Source organism: Bacillus rossius, chromosome 1, assembly GCF_032445375.1.
Source record: "Bacillus rossius redtenbacheri isolate Brsri chromosome 1, Brsri_v3, whole genome shotgun sequence".
Classification (NCBI taxonomy): Eukaryota; Metazoa; Arthropoda; class Insecta; order Phasmatodea; family Bacillidae; genus Bacillus; species Bacillus rossius.
This window is the reverse complement of record NC_086330.1, coordinates 213,591,979-213,604,683: the sequence shown is the minus strand read 5'-3', so window position 1 is coordinate 213,604,683 and position 12,705 is coordinate 213,591,979. Positions and strand designations below refer to the sequence as shown.

Below are 12,705 nucleotides of genomic sequence, written 5' to 3'. Positions count from 1 at the left end.
ATTACCCAAAACTCACGATACCACGAAAAATGTACAATTTTAATGTGTAAATAAGCCGTTAATTTAGAGATTTTATTTTTTCCGTCCGCGAGCTGAAATTCCACACCACTCGTCACAGCAAATTTTTTCTTTAATTTCCCATCCTTTTTTAATAGCTCATTCAAAAATTCCTCACTTACAAAACTTCGGGTAGCCCCAGTATCAATCAGAGCGACCACCTTTTCCTCATACATTTTAAGGTCCACCTGCAAATTATTATCCTTCCGCATCACGGCTAGGAAACGCTTATTCCCAAAACGTAATTTATTTAGTCGCCCCTTTTTTCCTACAAAAACGAGCCCCATGCGATTTCTTTCCACAATAAAAACGCCCTTTTTTTGAACTTAGTGGGCAGTCGCGATGAAAATGTCCCTGTTCGTGACAACTAGAACAATGGTAACGCCCTTTCTTAAACCCCAACACCTTGTCACCCACAACTTTCCTATTTTCTCCACTACGTGAGATCGGTAAATTTGTCCTTTTTCTATCCCCCTCACCGGGCCTAACTATGCCCTTTTGAGTACATTCTACTCTATAATGCCCTTGCTCGCCACACGAATAACATTTCCCTTTCCTTTTCCCACGGGTAATTATTCTCTCAACTACCCTCTCGCCGACAACTGGGCCTATCCCGCGTTTATTTTTTTGGTACTCCTGCCGCGCATACATCACATTTTATACTTCCACCGAACACTTATTTAGCCCATTAAGATCCCTCGGTATTTCCACAAATGAACATTCTCGCCTAAAATCAGGATTCATATTTTCTTGAATTATATCTACAATGGCCTGCTGCGGTAAACGTAAACCAAATACTTTCAAGTTTAACAAAATATCATATACATAATCACACATTCTCTCCCCCTTTCTTTGAAACTTAAACAATTTGTCCTGCACAAGTTGTAACTTAACAACGCTGCGGACACACGGCCTCCCATAAACCCTCATTTACTTCACACCAGCTAAGGTTTTTTTACCAATCCGTCAATAACCACGGCGCGAGCTACTCCCGAACATTTAAGTGCGACACACTTCAAAATATTATTATCGCTGGCCCATTCTTTAATTTCCCGCAATTTTTCCACCTCACAAATCCGGATTAAGTCCTCAGGATTTCTATATCATAAGTAAGGGATATTCTTTATCGCCTCGAAAAAAAATTTCTAATTCAAGTAACGATCGCTTTCAGTAACCTCTTCCTCTGAAATATTGCCGACGTTTCAATACAACACGTATTCCATAAATGTCACCTGGAGTAATTCTATGTCCTCCTGTCTTTCTACTATTATCCCGGCCTTTTCCAGGTTGTTTATTAGGTCCGGGCGCTCCAAATTAAAAATCTAACTCACATTAACAACCATACTGGCCAGTATTATTCCAAGCACAATAACCCCTATAAAAAATAACATGACCCCTGTTGCTCTCCAATCACTGCTCCAAGCAGAGTGGCGCACTTTGTAAAGTTTGGCTCTAACCCCGGCCAAACTAAACAACTTCCGCAACCCGCGACACAGTACAACTCCTATATTGCCCCGTACCGCAAGCGCAGGTAAACTCAAAAAAAAAAATATTGAAACCCAAACAAATGGCAGGCTTAAAAAAATACTAATAAGATTTCGAACAGTGAGAGGAGGCAGCAAGTTTAAAAAGACGCAAAATGTATATGGCAACATTTAATAAATATATATAAATATACTTTAAAATCGTTTCATCACAAATCGGCGCCTCCATCATAAAATACAGACCCTTATACTACTTATTAAAAAAATGATATAAAATAAAACTAAATAAAAATACTTTAACAATTCCCCCAAAAGGATAACTTGATCATATACTTTGGAGCTCCGAAAAATTAAAGGTAATTACCAAAAAAGCATTAAAAATATATAAGAACATATTAATACAATAACAAATATAGATACGCACCGGGCGTAGCACTGCTGTAAATACCAATTAACAGAATGAAATCTAGCAAAAAATTTACACACATTAGCATCCAAATCAATATATCAAAAATTTAGCTAATTACAAATTATGGGTTAATAAACGCTTCTCAGTTAAGTCATTTTCTAACGGTCGACACCTTTTTTCTTCCATGTCTGGCAGGGATTGGATGAACAGGCTGAACGTAAAATCCCAGTTTCAAAGTTATTGGTTCGTTAATTTAATTCCCAAAAATCCACAAATTATAGTTTCGCACCAGGGGTCAAAGGGGTCAACGGGGCGGTGGCATTGCTGGCACTTACTTGCTTTTTTGACGTCGCGTCGTGATGTCCGGTCACCAAATACACTCGTTTTCTCACGAGTTTTTTTAATGGCAAACCCTTGCCATAACACGTTACCTTAGCTGCGGGTGATTGTACGGCTATGACGAATCCTTCGCCATGCCGTCTTGGAGTCTTGGCGCACATAATTCATCCTTGGAAAATCCTCGCGACATTCACACACGCCTCACCAACCCCTCGCTTTTCATCGTACCAATGCATTCTAAATTATATATATATATATATATATATATATATATATATATATGAACCCCGTTCATATTCAAAAAGGAACACTCGTATTCCGATGTTTGACCGGCAAGTCACTTCGACGTGGAACCATCACCATGGCCAACCCGCGTTTAACTCACGTCCGCGCCTGCCCGGGCCCACTAGGCGACTGACACTCGCAGTCTCCCCTACCGTCACACATTCAGCTGTTCACCACGCGCGCCGCCTAGCGCAGCGATTACCAAAATATTTGGTATTGTCCTTGAACTTTCCAGACCAATTAAATAACTTAAAATCTTAAAATTAAAAGTAATAAGACTAAGCAAGAATTACAATTTTCTTTTTTAAAACAAAATATAACAAACTTAAATCCAAAAACACTCCTATTACCAGGGCATCCGAAAAGGTTAATTAAATAAGTTAACCAATTCTGCCAACCTAAACATTATCAAAGGTAGAGGCTGTAGCACACATGCTACAAAGCTTTGTTAAATGTACGTACTGTGTGGAAATGCTATAGTTAATAAAAAAAAGTTTATAAAAATGTATTATTTAAAGTAACTAATAGAAAACACTTCTGGTAAAGATGGTTAGGTATTCATCTCCATCTAGCGGGCAAAGTGAGAACTATGTAGGGACTGCATGAAAGACCGTATGAAAACCTTCGCCACAAAATAGCAACCGAATGTTACAATTCAAGATCCACACAACTTAGAAACGTCATAACGTAGACAATCACAACTTAGAACTATCATAACTTATAAATACACAACTTAGAACTGTCATAACTTAGAAACACGAAACACAGAACCACACAACTTAGAAACGTCGTAACGTAGAAAGTCATGACTTTGAACTATCATAACTTAGAAAAACACAACTTAGAACTGTCATAACTTAGAAACACACAACGCAGAACCACACATCTTAGAAACGTCATAATGTAGAAAGTCACAACTTAGAACTATTACAACTTAGAAACACACAACTTATAACTGTCATAACTTAGAAACACGTAACTTAGAAACACGCAACACAGAACCACACAACTTAGAAACGTCGTAACTTAGAAAGTCACAACTTAGAACTATCACAAGTTAGAAACACACAACTTAGAACGATCATAACTTAGAAACACGTAACTTATAAACACGCAATGCAGAACCACACAATTTAGAAATGTCGTAATGTAGAAAGTCATAACTTAGAAAATTCTAAGTTATGAGTTTCTAAGTTGTGTGTTTCTAGGTTATGACAGCACCCCGGCCAGCAACAGAGCGAAGTCCACGCGGCGCGCAGATTCCGGGAATCGCACGGCCCAGCGAGCAGGCCAGCCAACCGGGCAAAAATACAGCACAGACAGTGGCTTCCACGTCTTACGTGGCAGCTACCTCAGGCGTAAGCGCACCGCGGCGCTCTGCGGCAGAAATAGTGCAGGCTCGCGTCTAAAAAAGCCAACACAGAGTAGCAACTGCTCCAGAAGCAAAAGCAATGAACAACATTTCTAGTCTCGCGGAACTAACAGAGATTCTGCGCATGTGCGACTATTGGAATCTAGTGAAGGCCCTCGAACCGTACTACACGCGCATCCGCTCCACCGAGAGCATCAAACAACGCCAGACCATTTTATTGGAAGCACTCGCGACACTGCTCCAGTAAATGACAGTAAATATGGGGAAAACACTACAACTCCTAAACTTTAATGCATGTGGTCTCCGCCTTCGGTCTTACGAGTTGGAACAGTGCCTTGTAATATATGGGATTGATGTGGCATTCATTACCGAGACTCACCTATCACCGCACCATCGATTTAATATTTGTGGTTACACCACTTACCGCACTGACCGCGCCACTCGTGGGGGCGGCACAGCCATATTAATTAAACACGGGATTCATCACCATCCGATAGAAATAACTGGCTTAGAGCATCTAGAGGCCACCAGCATAAATATTCGTAATAAAAATGCGCATGTCTGCATGTCGGCAGTTTATAAACCCCCAGATAAGCCACTACTTTCTAGGGATTTAAATAAATTAATTAATCCACAGCAACACTTTTTCATCGCAGGCGATTTAAACAGCAAAAACGAAGACTGGGGATGCAAAAATACTAACCCAGCAGGCAGGAAATTATTAGATCATTCGGTAGCAAATAATTACGAAATATTTGCTCCAGGCTCGCCAACTTGCTACCCAACGAATGTAGGCATGCCTGACATATTATATATAGCAGTTACAAACATACCAGGCACGCAGGTTACTTCAGAAAAATTAGATGAGCTTGACTCAGATCATTTTCCGGTACTAATTCAATTAACTTTCAATGCTCAATTTTGCGCAGCGATATTCAGCCGAACATTTGGTATTACCGACTGGGACAAATTTCGCGAAGACCTTGAATTAACTTTTTCAGAAACTCCAGAGGTAGCTAGCTACAGCTGATGAGCTCGACACTCACGTACAACATTTCACCGACACAGTTACAGACGTGCGCAAAAAACACACGAAATTCTTAAATAAAAGAGAATTAAAAATAATAAATTACCCCAATGTAGACATGATAATCGTTTTAAAATGTCAAGCGCGAAACACTTACCAACGAACGAGAACACCGCAAGCTAGGACAGAATACAATCGCCTTAAAGCACAAGTCTCGCGAAAACTTAAGGATTTAAAAATAGAAAAATACGTAAACCTAATAACATAGTGCGCAACTCAACCTCGACAATTGTGGCGGCTCACACGCAATTTACGAGGGAAAAATAAATCTATTTCTACACCAGCCATTGCCACAAATGCTGGGCATCAAATATGACGCGATAGATAAAGCCAATGCCATAGCCGACATTTATGAAAAACAATTTTCGCCAAACGAGGACATTAATGATCCTCAGTTTACTAGGACTACGACAGTAGCTGTTAATAACTATTTACAAATCGTTACACAAGCCGAGCCGGAACTCGTAACAATTAAAGAGCTATTAGAAGCAATTCACTCGCGACCAAAAAATAAAGCAGGCGGACCTGACGGAATAAATTTTGACACATGAAAAAATTACCTTTTCAGGCTATTCAATATTTTCTTAAAATAGTAAATGCTTATTATATTCTTAAATCCTACCCATCGTCATGGAAACTCGCTAAAGTTATAACCATTCCTAAACCGGGTAAAAATGCGTCCCTACCACAAAACAGGCGACCTATTAGCCTTCTAAATAGCATGAGCAAAATTTTCGAATTTTTTTTATTCAAACGACTTCAACACCATTTGGACGAACACAAAGTCATTCCAGATAACCAATTTGGTTTTAGAAGTGGCCACTCTACCTCTCACCCCTTAGTTAAGCTCATTGAAGAGGCCACTGACGGTTTTAATTCAAGAGCGAAATTTACTGTCGCAACTATGCTCGATGCGGAAAAAGCTTTCGACAAAGTTTGGATGCCTGGCTTAATTCAAAAATTAATTACATTTAACTTTCCAGATACATATATTCATCTGGTGGCCCACTATTTATGGCGTCGCAAATTTTTTGTATCAATAGAAGGAGCGAATTCATCCACTCGGGAGTTGACAGCAGGAGTGCCGCAGGGATCTCCCCTCTCGCCCTTTTTCTATAATGTTTATACAGCTGACATCTCGCGGGAACATGCCCATGTACAATTATATGCAGACGATACAGCAATAATGTATCAATCCCCGAACCTTAAGTTCGCTTTAACCAAAGTTCAGAGGCAGCTTACCTCACTCGAACAATGGTACACTCGCTGGCGCATTAAAATAAATGGAGCCAAGTCCAGTACTTTAATTTTTACTAAAAAATACACCGCTCCCGATCGCAAATTAAAATGTTTTAATCTAGCAATCCCATTTGTTAAATCGGCTAGATATTTAGGATTAACTTTTGACACCAGGCTCACCTGGAAATTTCACACCACAAAGGTGACACAGTTTGCGCGAGGCACTCTGCGCAGCCTATATTCAATGTTTAAGGCCCCCAAGGCCAATTCCCTAGAAGGAAAAAATTACAAATATATTTACAAATGGTTCGCCCTCAATTATTATATGCTTGCGAAATCCGGGGCTATGCAGCAATAAGCCATATCGATAAACTCCAGGTAACCCAAAATAAATTTCTTAGAGCCATTGCAGATTGCGGCTGGTACACCAGCACACTAGCAGTTCACCAACTACTCCGAGTAGAATATGTAGAGGAATATATTAAACGGCAAAACAGGCCTTTTTATGGCCAGCTCCCTGAACATGTCAATGCTTTTATGAATTCACTTCCGGATTATGACCCATCTGCACAGCGACAGTTAAAAAAAATTGGTTGTCTGTAAAGTCGGTTTACGGACGATAGTTTAACGTGAAAACGTCATTACAAAACATTGATGAAATGATTGATCCAGAAGAAAATAAAATATCATATTCGGCCTGAGACTGAGCCGTAATAGGTTTTTGCAACCAAACCATTTAGGCATTAAAAATATTATATTCTTTGAGGAAGAATTTTTTTTTAATTTTTCTATCTTTTGTATGGTAAAATCTACCTCTGCATACTTTTATGAATAAAATTGAATAATTTTTATTGAATTATCACTATTTTGTATGGATACAAAGAGGTGAAATGAAATGTACAATTTAATTAATAAATTTACTTTTATTTGCATTCATTATTCAAATATATTTATTACTTTTGAAATGTTACGTGCGCCGTATTTATTTTGACAAGTACAAAAAAATTTCGCACCTGCCGGGATTCGTACCGACAACCTTACAATTAGAAGATAGCGCCGCATATCGCTCACCCACGAGGCCATATTCGATAATAAATAGTTTCAGATGTTATATATACATTTATAAAAATTTTGTTCACGGTAGGTGAATAATATTATTTCGTTTTTATAACTCGATTTTATAACAAATACGCATCCCAAACTTATTTATAATGTGTTACAATATTTTTTAAAACATTGTGCAAAAGATCCCGGTTGTAATTTAAATTATTATGTGTAACTGTAAAACACCATTGTTGGTTCAAAACGTATTTGAATATTCAACATTACTTTTAAATAACTGTACCGATTGTGCTGAAAATCGGTGGACAATCGTTAAATTACATAATATTAATAATTCAAACAACGAAAATATGATTGAAAAGTCAAATCGATGGTCGTTCCAATCGAGTGGAAGAGAGATGCCACGCATGCGTACAATGAGCAAATAGGACACATCCGTAGTGGGACATCCGTAGTGGGACACTTTTTCATGCGTGCAGCCGGCGTTCATCGATTTATTAGACGTTGTCACGTCAAAAACCGCGACTTGCCTAAGCCAGGTTAAACTAGAATCCACACATCCCATGTACGCAGGGCAACTAAGCGAGAATATCAGACGTTTTTTGGCCCCGATGTGCCTGTCTACGTCCTGCGGTGCAAATAAGCAACATTGGACTAGCCAATGACTGACATGCCCAGGACTCTTAAAAAGTACGTCAACACTTCATTTGGCCCAGCGGGGCTCTAATTATACATCAGCGACAACTCGACCACAGACCCAAATACCTTTAATTACCAAATCTTTCCTTCCCCCACCTCCTCCACTAGTCCTTGCTAGTTGTTTTCCCCAACCATAATTAATTAATTAATTCATGTAACTTTTCATTTTATCTTGCTAATTCAAAATGGTCCGAAGCACGCAGGTGCAGTATCAGCTCCCGGGAGTTCTCTCCCTGTTGTGTTACGGCTGACTCCCTATGTCTGAAGGGCGCGACCCGCCTGAAAGGCTTCACCCCCAGTGCCGGCCGCGTTTCGGAAGGCATGGGATTTTGAATTGAAAACCTAAATTTAAATTCTAGTAACTCTAATCAACCTGCGTTCTCTCCTACATCGGAAAACTTACACGATGATATGCCTCCGAGTGCGACTGGCCGGGTCTAGGCTTGGTGTGCCTGAATACTGGCACACCCTGTTGTAAGCCTGACTGTCGCGAGCGGCCTTGGAGCTTTACACTACACGCACAACGAGTTTAACTAGGCCATCTTGACACAGAAAATACTACAAACTTCTAAATACAGACATCACCACACTCACATGCATCAGTTAGCCACCTGACTGAGGGAAAAGGGTGACCTCCCCCCGCCTGACATCTACACTATTAAAAATAGAGCCAAGCAACATGCGACAGCTACTTTTCTACTTCTGGACCGTGAGCCACCTTTAATCTTAAAATCGCACACTTCGCGCCCCACCGTCGTTTCCAATGATTCGAACAAAGTGACGGGGTCGCAATATTTATATTGGCAACCACATAGCGAGTTATGGGAACATAATAGTTCCTGGTATCGCTGTCACACGCTCCCGGCCGAGCATATGAGGAAACGGCGACTGAGCCCTCAGTTCACCTCTGGCTGCGGTGCAGTACTGACCTGCTCCCTTTAGTTAGTTTCGCGAGATTTAGTTACTGTTCCAATGTCGACCTGGATGGATGATCTATCATCAACATCAGGAACCCTGATGACAGAGATTTTGATGAAGTCGGAGATCCCGATACCAGCTGCAGAGGAGACCACGACAGCGGAGAGCTCAATGGCTGCGGTGTCGCCAGCTGCGGAGATCCCGATACCGACTGCAGAGGAGACTTCGATAAATGCTGTTCCATCATCAGTTGAAGTTTCGCCAGCAACATTGAATACTCCAACGAATGAGGAACTTTCATCACGTCAGTGCAAATACTGTGATGCATCATTTACTAGCACTTCAAGTACGCGCAGACATGATCAAAGCAGGTGTCAAAAAAATTTACTGAAAAGCACAGAGTTTTAATGTAACATGTGTTATAAACAATTTGGACGACATGATAACTTGAAAAGACATCTTATAACCTGCAGTAGGTATCCGACAATCTCTCGAAAGTCATATAAGTGCGACAAATGTGATAAGTTTTTTTTTCCGCAATGTAGCAGTCTGGATAGTCACAAAATTATGTGCATAGGAAAAGAAACAAGTGCTAGTATGCTTCCATACAATCAGACATCCTCATTTATTGCTTTACCTGAGAGAATAGTAAAAAAAAAGAGCAGTAGTCAATTGCCAAAACTTGAAGGATCATTTTTGTTTTAAATTGAGTATTTTGGCAAGATTTGACGAGGAAAGTCATCAAAACCATGTTGATAAGAGGTATTATGCTTTGGAGAATAAGTTCAACTTTGATGGTCTGTACTATCTGCCACCATTAAATCAGATATATATTTTTGAGAAGAATAACCCTGAAGTTTCAGTTAATGTGTATGCGCTAAATGAGGATAATAAGGTTTGTCCGATTCGGATAACCAAATAGGAAAGAAAAAATCATTTCGATTTATTGCTTGTGACAAATGAAATCCGTGCTGCACACTACTGCTACATCAAACACTTCTCCCGACTTGTGAGACCTCAGGTTACAAAACATGGACGTAAGATTTATGAGTGTAAGATGTGCTTTAAGTATTTCGCTAATCAACCTCGAAAATCAGGACTAAAATCTATACAGTGTCTTGAACGGCACAAAATTAAATGTGAAAATAAATCTTGAACATAATTTGTTTAGGTTAACCAAGACATTAGAAATTTGACTGTGTTTTTTTTTTTGTACTTGTAGTAGTGTAGAATTTATGTATTAATTTATTTTTGTTTTTTAAAAGAACTTGCGGTTGTTTTATTTTCTCAAACCTGTATTCTTTACCTGAAATTACTTAATTTTGAGTATTGTCCATGTATCGATTTTAAAGGTAGATTAATGATATTTTTTTATGAATTTAATAATTTTTTTATAAATTTATGGGTCAATAAATAGAAATTTCCAAGAAGGTGGACTTAATGTCTTACTGGAGGCTGGTAGTATAGTATTTTAAGCCTCTTTAAGAATTTTGAACATGATTTATTGAAATTATTATTTTTTACATAAAATTACAATTTTCTGCATCATCAAGGGATCGAACTAAGGACAGGAATCGATCGAATCAATTAGAATATTGATTAAAAATCTATTTAATGAATTTTGGAACTTTTCCCGAATCTAGAGCATTAAAATTACGGATTTTCAAGATGGCGGACTTGATGTCATACTACCTGATGATATATATGCTATAAAAAAAGTGGTGGGGGACAGTCTGCTAGCAGCCACTGTGAGGATTTTTTTTGCCCTCACCGGGTTCGACCGAGGACTCCGAGCTCCATGTCGTAAAAGTAAGTTTTTAAAAATATTTTTAATAAAATTTTGTTAATTCAATTTTTATATAAATTTTAAACTTTTTTCATTAAAATCGTATAATAAATAAAGATTTTCATGATAGTGGCCGTAATGGAAATTGTAATTGTGACTTCATAATCGTAGATGACTTCAGAGGCTTATCGGAGGCTGTAGAAATGGGTGCATAAGCCTTTTTTAGGAATTTGTGTTCTTTCTAAGGCAAAAGACCTTTGAGGTTTTTCGAAATCCTAATTTTTTAATTTTTGAGGAAGAAAACGAGAAATATTTCCCCAAAACGATAATTTTTTAGTCATTTTGAGGAATTTTCAGTCCAAGATGGCCGCCGTGACGTCTCAATCCAAGATGGTGGTCGGCTTCACTAGCTTCACAGCCTGAAGCCTGTGCCCGCAGCCCCATTTACATACTACTTTTATTTATTGTATTCTGATTTCTAACAAATCCTGCGTTCTCGCTACTGTGAGTCTGTTCATTCTTTCTGTGTGTACTGAATGTTCATTCCGTTTCCTGGGTGTACTTTGTGTTCATTCCGTTTCCTGTGTGTACTGTAAGTTCATTCCGTTTCCTGTGTGTAGTGTGTACAGTTTGTTCATTCAATTTCCTGTGTGTACTGTGTGTACTGTATGTTTAGTGTGTTCTTTTATTTTAATGAATGTGTGACGTTTCTTTAAAAGTGCGTAATCAAATCTGTAGTAGCTGTGGATATTTACTAGTAAAAAACCTCTTTGTCTTGATAATTTTTTTTTCATGGATTCTTGGTACTCTTGTAAGCGTAAAAATTGTTATGTTGGTCTAATTGATTATAATTAGCTGACGACGTAGAAGGTCAATTTGATCAGAAATGTCTGGTCTACATGTCTGACATTGTTCATGACCCGGTATTGCGTTCCGAACACGCTATATATGGCTTTGTACTTAAATGTTTTAGAAGTATTCTAAGTATTGAAAAACCAGACCAGTAGTATAGGAATGACGGAGCTGGGACAGGATTCAGGTTGTAGTGCCTGTGGTGCCGACCGCCATCTTGGATTGTGACGTCACGGCGGCCATTTTGGATGACCTTGACCTTGACCTTTGACCTTGACCTTGACCCCGGCGGCCATTTTGGATCCGCCATATTGGATCCGCCATTTTGGATCCGCCATCTTGGATCCGCCATTTTGGATCCGCCATCTTAGATGCAGCGTAACGGGACACGCCGTAACGGGACACGCCGTAACGGGACACGGCGTAACGGGACAAGTAGGTCAAGGTCGACATCTTTAAAATCCGCCATCTTTAAATCGAGCGCCCCACTCATTATGAAGAAATTTTCGTCTCTGTTGCCATATTGATATTTTCTGTTCCACTGGAGGCCGCCATCTTGGATACCGTTGACTTTGTTTCTGTTGTTTGTTCCTAGATAGCGCCAGCGGCGCACTTGATTTTTTTTTTCTGTTCCACTGGAGGCCGACATCTTGGATACCGTCGACTTTGTTTATGTTGTTTGTTCCTAGATAGCGCCAGCGTCGCTCTGTCTCAACACATAAGGTCGATGTTCCATTACCTACCAGAGCTAGTATGGTCCTTATCGACATATCAAATTTATTTTTTTATGCAAAATACATTGGAAGCGCTGTGATTCGAACCAGCGCAGCTCTGATCTCTAGGTTGGAAAACATATGCCTTTAACCGCTCGGCTATCGAGACATTTACCAGACTGAGAATAAAATAAGGTATATAAAAAAATAACATGCATATCGAGACTTGATTTTTTTTTTTAAATTTTAAGTAATAATAGCACTACATGTTCGAGACAGATCCGCCATCTTGTAATAAGTCGTAACTGTTGCAATTATCGTTACGCCCGCAATCATTAAAATCCGCAATTTTTATGTTAGAAAATTGGGTAAAATTTTAAAAATCATTAAAAAAAATTATTTA

The 12,705-nt window shown here is 39.1% G+C and overlaps 1 protein-coding gene across 1 annotated transcript in view; it reads left to right on the top strand.

Moving 5' to 3' along the window:
• Positions 1 to 12,705, top strand: part of LOC134527275 (insulin-like growth factor-binding protein complex acid labile subunit) — a 99,040-nt gene that overhangs the window by 46,865 nt on the left and 39,470 nt on the right. The window lies entirely within an intron of this gene.